Here is a 9255-nt window from a genome sequence, read left to right as displayed (position 1 = left end):
GTACTCCGTAAATTGTAAAATAAACCCTGTAAAGCTAAATAGCTTTGCAAGTATCAATTTAATCACGCTAAACCACTTCCAACTTTCAAAGTTATTGTTGTAAGCCTAAATGAAAAACAATACGTGAAAAATATTGTATCTATAGATACATCGATAATTTGAACTATTTAAGACATATAAAAGCAAATTTAACTATATAATGATTGTTGGTGTTTAGAAATATATTTTTGTTATTATATAATACTAAATAAATTATAACTCGCGATTTCACGGGTCTATAACATAATTTAATATAATTTAATTGATATCGTAAACTTAAACTTGAATACAACACTTAAGAAATAATAACTGATTATTAAACAAATGTCTACATTCATATAAATCTCTTAAGTTACTTAAAAATTGATGAACACGTCTACATAATTTTAATCAATTAGACCCCCTCTATCTAGACGTGTTTAAAAACACGTCTACAAAGCTTTTTAAATACGTCTACTTAACTTTTTATGTAGTAGTGGAAGAAGGCAAATGGAAAAGGTACTTACCTAGACACGGTCAATGGGCCATCAAGAAGGTCCATGGCCTAGGCTGGTGACTTTCATTGCACTTTGAAGGGGTGCCTGCCTAAGGTCAGCCCAAGTGGTTGAGCCTATGTCATTATTTCTTCCTGTTGGGGCTTGCGTTCCCGCAGCCCCTTTCAATAAAAAGTTACTAATATTTTCCCTTTATGTTTGTTTTACTTTTTTATACTTCATGTTATGTTATATGATGAGAAATAAATCTCTGATCTTTAATAAGCTTTTTCAGACTTGAAGGAGGGCTAAAGTTCAAAATAATTAGCTAAGAGCTTAGTGTCCAGAATTCATCGCTAATGCTTGGACCTGATGAAACCCTAGCCCGAAACAAATACGGCCACTCACAATAATACAAGCTTACAAAGATGTTGGCTATAGCAATAGGTGTAAAACTTCAAAATATAACGGGCAAAGTGAAAATAAGATATACAATTGGACTAATAATATACTGTAAATCTTATGTGTTTAGAAATAGATTGGAGGTACATATATATTATATGTAAGAGAATGTAAACCCCCTAATGAGTATATTGTCATACTGCATATCTATAGGTACATAATCATCCTCCTTAAACTTGAGTAAACCCTAGTGGACCCTAAGCCCAAAGGACTCTGGCCTTATTATCGTCTAACACTCCTCCGCATACCGAGCGGCGAAATTGCGAAAGCTCGGACTGAAAAGGAACGCTAAGTACAAAATAAACAAATAAAAGATAACACTTTTTTTCTTGTTTGATGCACGGAATAGACTGAAATTCGCGGATGCGGTTGCATATTGCTTGATTGTGTATTCCTTTTCCGTAGCGTTTTTTTTTTTCACGCTGTGGCTTGCTTTGCTAAAGGATTGAGCAGGACTTGGGCATAGAACTTTTGTCGACGATAACAATCATCTTCAACACTGCAAACAAAACTTTTTGACTATATTCTCTTTTTTTCTGAGGTTGGAACCTAGTCAAAGCTAGGCGACTCATCCCCACGCCGATTATTATTATTTAATAAAATAGATAAAAAGAAAAAAGAAAAATAAGTACAGAAAAGATAATAAGTAAGGATGCGACCGTCAACTGCGAACGAATGCAAAATGTTTTTTTTTTTCTCAACTGCCATGCGATTGTTTTGCATCAATTGGTAGGAAAAGATGAATACGAAAATAGCCACTAAATAAGTCAAAATAATATAATAATAATAAGTATGGAAAACAGAACTTTAATCACGTGCATATGACATCATGATGTGTGCAACGTGTGTTGTATTGGTGGTAGATATTACAAATGGGGATTTTTAGAACCGGGGCGGTGATGTAAATCGGGTTTGCAACCGCCGTGTGTAAATTGAATTGCGTACGGTTTTTAGATTATTTGACGGGGTATGCGGATGTGGCTAGGTCTCAGAATCACACTAGCGTTCATACCATGTAAGAGAATGTAAGCCTCGTAATAAGTATATTGTCATAATGCATATCTATAGGTACATAATCATCATCCTTAAACTTGAGTAAACCCTAGTGTACCCTAAGCCCAACGGATTCGGGCCTTATTATCGTCTAACATTACGAGGGTGTTTGGATTTGCGTTTTGAAAATTAATTATGTGTTTTAGATAATCAGAATCAAATAATCAGCTGCAGAAAAACGTGGTTTTAATAAATGGTGTTTGGATTTGATTATGTTTCTTTATATCGTGATAATCAGATAATCAGTTTTTTGAGTGTTTGGAAAAATCAGATTATTTGATAATTAAACTAGTAAAATTACCAAAAGGACATCCTTTAAAAAAAAATAGATAACGAAAATGTGGTTTTCGAAAAAAAAAAAAAAATTTTAGTTGATATCGATCAAACATAGTTTATTGGACTTTTTTGTTACTGCGATTAAATTAAATATTAAATATTAAAATAATAGTAAGTGAAGTTTTTATTTACTAGATACTGTAATTCTTTATAGGTGATGATAGCAAATTTTACCTTTTTCTAGGAGTCATAGTACTATTTTGGAGACATGGTTGTCAGAGCAAAGAGAGAATAAAAATTACTACAGTGTTGTATGTGTGTGTATTGTAAGAGCACAGGGTGTAGTGTATGTCACCCCGGCGACGGTTAGTCACCGCGCCGGCGTCGGGTGAAAGGACCCGTCCTAATCCATTCGGACGAAGTCCATATCGATTATAAACGATTCACAACAGTTGATTACATCGCGAGGTACTTGACCTCTATATGATACATTTTACAAACATTGCATTCGTTTTGAAAAGACAATCTTTCATTACATCTAAAATTGACAGACATACATACCATTTCATAATATATCCAACTATAATTGACTTAATAATGATCTTGATAAACTCAACGACTCGAATGCAACGTCTTTTGAAATATGTCATGAATGACTTCAATTAATATCTTTAAAATGATCAAATGCACTGCGGATGATTTCTTTCGTACCTGAGAATAAACATGCTTTCAAGTGTCAACCAAAAGGTTGGTGAGTTCATTAGTTTAACATAAATAACCATTATCATCATTTTAATAGACCACAAGATTTCCATATTCCGTTCTCATAAATATACGTCTCATGCATAGAGACAAAATATCATTCATATGGATTGAACACCTGGTAATCGACATTCACAATTTGTATATAAGAATATCCCCATCATTCTGGGATCCTCCTTTGGACATGATATAAATTTCGAAGTACTAAAGCATCCGGTACTTTGGATGGGGCTTGTTGGGCCCGATAGATCTATCTTTAGAATTCGCGTCAATTAGGGTGTCTGTTCCCTAATTCTTAGATTACCAGACTTAATAAAAAGGGGCATATTCGATTTCGATAATTCAACCATATAATGTAGTTTCGATTACTTGTGTCTATTTCGTAAAACAGTTATAAAAACAGTGCATGTATTCGCAGTCCCAAAAATATATATTGCAAAAGCATTTAAAAAGGGATTAATGAAACTCACGCATATAAATATTGTAAAACAGTTAATAAAGCATTTGCATGTATTCTCAGCCCAAAAACGTAAAGAGTAAAAGGGAGCAAATGAAACTCACCTAATGTATTTTGTAGTAAAAATACATATGACTATATTGAACAACTGGACAATGCAGGGTTGACCTCGAATTCACGAACCTATATCATTTGTTTATATATTAAAACAAATGCTCGTAATCAAACAAGTTTATACATATTATTTTATGTTTTAAGATTAATATTCTTATAGGTATAATTTTATTAATACTTACTTTACATTATGATATTTAATTCGATATTTAATTAAAGTTATTGGTTAAAACGAAAATTTATGTAGTATTCGTATATATACATATATATTTTGTTTTGTAAAAAAAATATCAATTGTGGTAATACTAGTTTAAGAATAATAATAATTCTGATAATAGTAATTTTAATAAAAATGGTAATTTTACTAAAAATTGATAAAGTAAAAATAATAGTTTTAGTAAAAATACTATTTTTAATAGTAATGGTAAGTTTAATAATAACTATTGTTTTAATAGAAATTTTAATGTTCGTATAATTTATAATACTAAAATTAATGTTTAAAGGGTACCCAAATATACTAACTTTAATGATAATGATACTTAATCTCCTTAGTGGTAATAATAACTATGCATATGATAAGAATGCTAATATTAATGATGATTATAATTTGCATATTAATACCATTTATACAAAATGATCATATTTGGTATTAATTTTTAATGGTAATAATATTATTTGTATTAATGATAGTAATAATAATAATAATAAGAATAACATTATAACACTAACTAGTAACAATAACAATATTACAAATAACAATAATAATAATAATAATAATAATAATAATAATAACAATAATAATAATAATAAAAGAAGTTATACCTAAAAAAAATAGGATTTTAAAAGAAATGCCACAAGCAAGGTTTGAACCCACAACCTCCCGTTCACAGCTATACACTCCTGACCATTACTCCGTTTCTGTTTTTCTGTTTATAATCAGATACAGTTTTCTTTAAACCATGATTTCCTCTTTCCCTTTTTCTTCATAATTTGATCGGCTACAACCTTTTCACTACCCAGTTTCTCGGCCCAACAACAACATAAGAGACTTCGGCCCAAACGTAACTTCTTAAGCCCAAATTCAATTAGCCCGAAACTTAATGTTACTGAGCATTCGAGTAGCAGTTTTAATAATCCAAAATAATAATAAAACAAAAGAATAAGTGGCTGTGGGTTCTTCTCAGAAAACTCGACAGTAATAAAGGGGGTGGGGTGTTCGGTTCATTCTTTATTCACTAAAACATCATCTTTATTGTTTCTCTTTGTTCACTTTTCCAGGAAATAAAAGTAGAAAAATGCACCTTGCAGCTGCCTGAGCTGCTCGAACAGACAGAGAGAGGAAAAAAAATATATTTTATAATCGGCAGTCAAGGGAAGAAAGTGTGTAGCAGTAGCCTCGAACAACAACAGTAAACTTCGTGGTGATTTCCAAACAGAAACAGAAGCTAGCGTAGCAGCACTGCAGGAGAGAAAAATAAATAAATGGGTTTGTAATGGTTGTCGAATTTAAACAAGAATAGTAGCTGAGCAGAAGCAGTTTCTATGATCGATTTAAGAAAAGAGAAAGAATATCAAGAGGTTCGTTCGAGATGGAAAAGAAAGAAAAACACCTGTGGATGGTGAAGGTGTCTTGATGGTAATGGTGGGTTTTAAATGGGTTTACCACGGTGGTTGTATGTGATTAAGGTTGATGATAGTGGCGATTTATTATCAGATTTAAACAGAAACGATGTGGTTATGGTGATTCTGATGAAGTCGAAACCGTAATGTATTTGTTGTAGAAAAGAGTTAGTCATCAAAGAAGAATATAGGTGTGTGGTGGTGGGATTGGAATAAGGATTGGACCGGGTGGTTTGTGAAGATGGTGATCATGGTGTTCTTGGTGATCATTAGGTAGCAAGAAAGAAGTAAAAAAAAAATATAGCGGTCTTGGATTATTCACTCTTCTTGCACAAACATAATATCAACAACACCCATGTGGATTTTGGTTTGAGTTAAAGTCGACAGGGTGGTGTTGTGTTTGATTTGGTCTCGGTTTTAGATACACAGAAGTAACTAACAGATAATAATGGCGATGGTGTGTTTGAACGGAAAAGTTGTGGAGTTGGTCCATGGTGAAGAGGGTGATCAAAAGTGAGGTTCGTTTGTTTTGTGATTGAGTAGAAAGAGTTGTTGTAAGTTTGGTTATGTAACATGAATTCATATATATAAATATATGATAAAGTAATAATATAATATAATAATAGATAATAGATATAATACTACATGAATCATTTGAAAAAGGAGACACACAGTGATATAAATCAAACACCCGTGATATTGATTTGTCAAAACCTTACCGACAGTTTCCACGTATAACGTGGTTCATTGCTAAACAGTTAAAATATAAAAGTGTTCTTAAAAATCCTAAATTTTTAGATTAAATATATTTAATTATTTCACTCATTAACTGTTTGAAACATGTTCAAAAAGGTTCGATAATTATTTATTTTCTGTTCCAATTTATATGTACGGAGTACTAATATTTAAACTTAAAAAGGTAAAAATATAATTAATAAATCTAGAATCTTCGTAATCAATTTATACTCCAACTTTTATTTCAATTCTTCATGAACATGTACAATAACTATATTAAAACTAACAAAACATCAACCGAGTGTTACCGACGTTTACCAATTAAGCTTAAAATCATTTATCTTTAATATATGCTCTTTCTATATATATACCCAGTCTTAATTAAAAAGTTTAAGTAAATAATTATATCTTTTTTTTAAACAAATAAATATAATATTATATATTTACAAGTATTATTATATATAAATATAAATATCTATATATATATATATATATATTTAATAACATAATAGTTTTTATTACATCGCATATTATTTTACATATTTATTTCCTATCATTAAATCCTATAATATTTCAAATAATATTCCCAATTATTATTTATATACATTTAATTATATATGTATTTATTTACAAATAGTTGTTCGTGAATCGTCGGAATCCTATAATACATTTAATTATTATTTATATACTTATATGATTCAGCTTAACAAATTTTGCTTATCGTGTCGGAAACATATAAAGATTAAAGTTTAAATTTGGTCGAAAATTCCCGGGTCATCACAGTACCTACCCGTTAAAGAAATTTCGTCCCGAAATTTGAGTGAGGTGGTCATGGCTAACAATAAGTACGTTTTCATGACTCATATAAGCTGATAAATAGAGTTTTATTACCATTGAGTAATAAGGATAAAATAATTCGATTATTCGAAGAGTACGAATGAAGCTATCACAAAAGAGTGAAATGAATAAATGCAAGTTCGTTTTGTTTGGTGACGTAGTCTCGGCTGATTTTCGGAAATCAATGAATTTAAAGAAAATCTTCGAAATTTAAAAGATTTGATTCTTCGGCGAATAAGGAAATTAAGATCTCTATAATTAAATACGGTGATCTGCCTCAATTACTCTGTCTGATATTTCCATTCTAAATTAAACTCCTCTGTTCCATTATTCTCACCATTCCTATACTTTCTTTCTTAGTTCATACATCCCAAAGATTGTGGAAATGCTTAATTCGGTTCTAATCCTTGATATTTTCCTAATTATCATTTCTGTCATCCCTCTTTCTCAATCTTCCGCCAGAAAAATCTATTTACTTTTAATATAACCTTGGGGTGATACTATTCTTAATTATGCCGTGTCTTTATATTGCTATTCCTATTAATACCCACGGTTTGTAACTTCCGTGTTGTTATTAAGCTTTATATTTTCTCTTATATTTCGATGTCCTTGCTTCTGTCTCCTATAATCATTGTCATCCATAGTTAATGTTCTCTCTTATTTGCTGCGATTTATACTCTCTTTCTACTTCGGAGCTTCATGCTTTTATTTTCTTTTCGCAAGTATTGGTCCAGAATTAGTAGATATGGAGTTTCGAATGAATTCAATATTCTAAACAAGAAAGAACGTTATAGCACGATTTAATTTATCAAATTACCAGAATCACTGAGAATAGAACTATCAAGAATATATTTTCTTGATATGTTCAGAAGTTAATCAGAATGAAAGAGTTATGTAACATGACACATGATGACGTTATAATCTGTGAATCATCATGTTCCATTTAGAAACTCAGCATGACTTATTGTAATATAATCACGTTGATCAAGTGTCATTATATTATACTAACTCATGCATCAGTTCCCAACATTACTTCAATAACATTCATATTTTAAATTCGAGAGTTTATAGAATATAGAAACTAACAGTTTCTATATGATGTAATACTGATAGCACGAAGAGATTAATGATTTCAGATAAGAATAGTTAATAAAATATCTCCAGAAATATGGAGGATATTTATAATGAGAGCTACGATAATATCTCTGAATATCTAAGATCAGAGGATGATAGAAACTATTGTCTGCAAGGGTTTAGAGTAAGGAGCAAAATATTCACTAAAGACTTTAGCAGACATTGAATCATTTGGATTATTTGAAGTCAAACTTATTCTTTGTGATTTGTCCACGGCTTTCTTAATAGTTTCGCATAATCTGTTTTTCGGTACTAAATTTTCTATTGAATGTTTTCAATATAATGATACACAGGAAGCACGAAGAGATATATAATTTCGGACGAGAATATTTATGAAAATATCCTCAGAATATCGAAGATATTGATGATGATATTTTGGAATTTCTAAGTTCGATGATTGATGAAGAAAGATTTTCCGCAAGATTTTAATATGAGTACGGAGCAAGATATTTGTTGAAGATTTCATCGGATCCAGAATTAACTGGATTCTTTGAATATAGGGTATGGTCCTTGTATTTGTCCTTGGTCTCCTTCATGGTTAACTCTATCCGTTTTCTAGTTCCAATGTTTCTGAGCTTTTCCAACATATTATTCTTTATCATCAAACTTCCGACGACTAAGGTCGTTTACGGTTGCCTACAGTTTCTGCTGCTTCATTCAGCTTTTTCAAAGTTCAATGTATTGATTCGTAAGCTGGGTGCCTTTTCAAAATTTCAGAATGAAAGATCATAATTCTAAGAGATAAATGTTATATGGATACATATAACTGTTGATGTAGATATGCTGTGAGTTTTCAAAGTACTGATAGCTGATTCCCGGCAGTTGGTATGGCAGTATTCGTTACAAGATGCGGATGAGTATATGATAGGGTTTCAATGAATAAATATAATGATTTATCAGAGAGATTTAAACCAAGAAGCAACGAGGTTGCTGGTACGTCTGCTGGTAATATGGTAAAATATGAATGGTTCCCCGGTAACAATAAAAGAGCACGCCTATATATCAAGGTTATAATAAGGTTGTTTCGAATGAAAAGTCGAAGTTGACTTGCTGGAGCTGTGACAAAATTAGCTAATTTGGAAAGAGATTGCAAAGTTATTTTCGGTATTAGTAACGCTAAAGGAATTAGCACAGTTACGCGTTAAACATTTACTCAGTTTTCGAGAGTTTTTCTGGTGCATAACTATATGCATAAATCTTTCCTTCCGTAGATGAAATGCGGTTGGTTCATTCTCTCAATCGAGGTGTTTTCAAGAATCATGAAAGGTTTGAACGCAGATTGTAATCGTCAAG

At 31.2% G+C, this 9255-nt stretch overlaps 1 non-coding gene across 1 annotated transcript; it reads left to right on the top strand.

The window, feature by feature from the left end:
- The first annotated feature begins 537 nt into the window (after positions 1 to 537).
- On the top strand, positions 538 to 698 carry LOC139903692 (U1 spliceosomal RNA). Its single transcript, XR_011778497.1, has one exon. It is a non-coding gene; the product is annotated as a U1 spliceosomal RNA (small nuclear RNA).
- Positions 699 to 9255: the final 8557 nt, after the last annotated feature.

Source organism: Rutidosis leptorrhynchoides, chromosome 3, assembly GCF_046630445.1.
Source record: "Rutidosis leptorrhynchoides isolate AG116_Rl617_1_P2 chromosome 3, CSIRO_AGI_Rlap_v1, whole genome shotgun sequence".
Taxonomy (NCBI): domain Eukaryota; kingdom Viridiplantae; phylum Streptophyta; class Magnoliopsida; order Asterales; family Asteraceae; genus Rutidosis; species Rutidosis leptorrhynchoides.
Note: the sequence above shows the minus strand (reverse complement) of the source record. Positions and strands in the feature narration are given on the sequence as shown.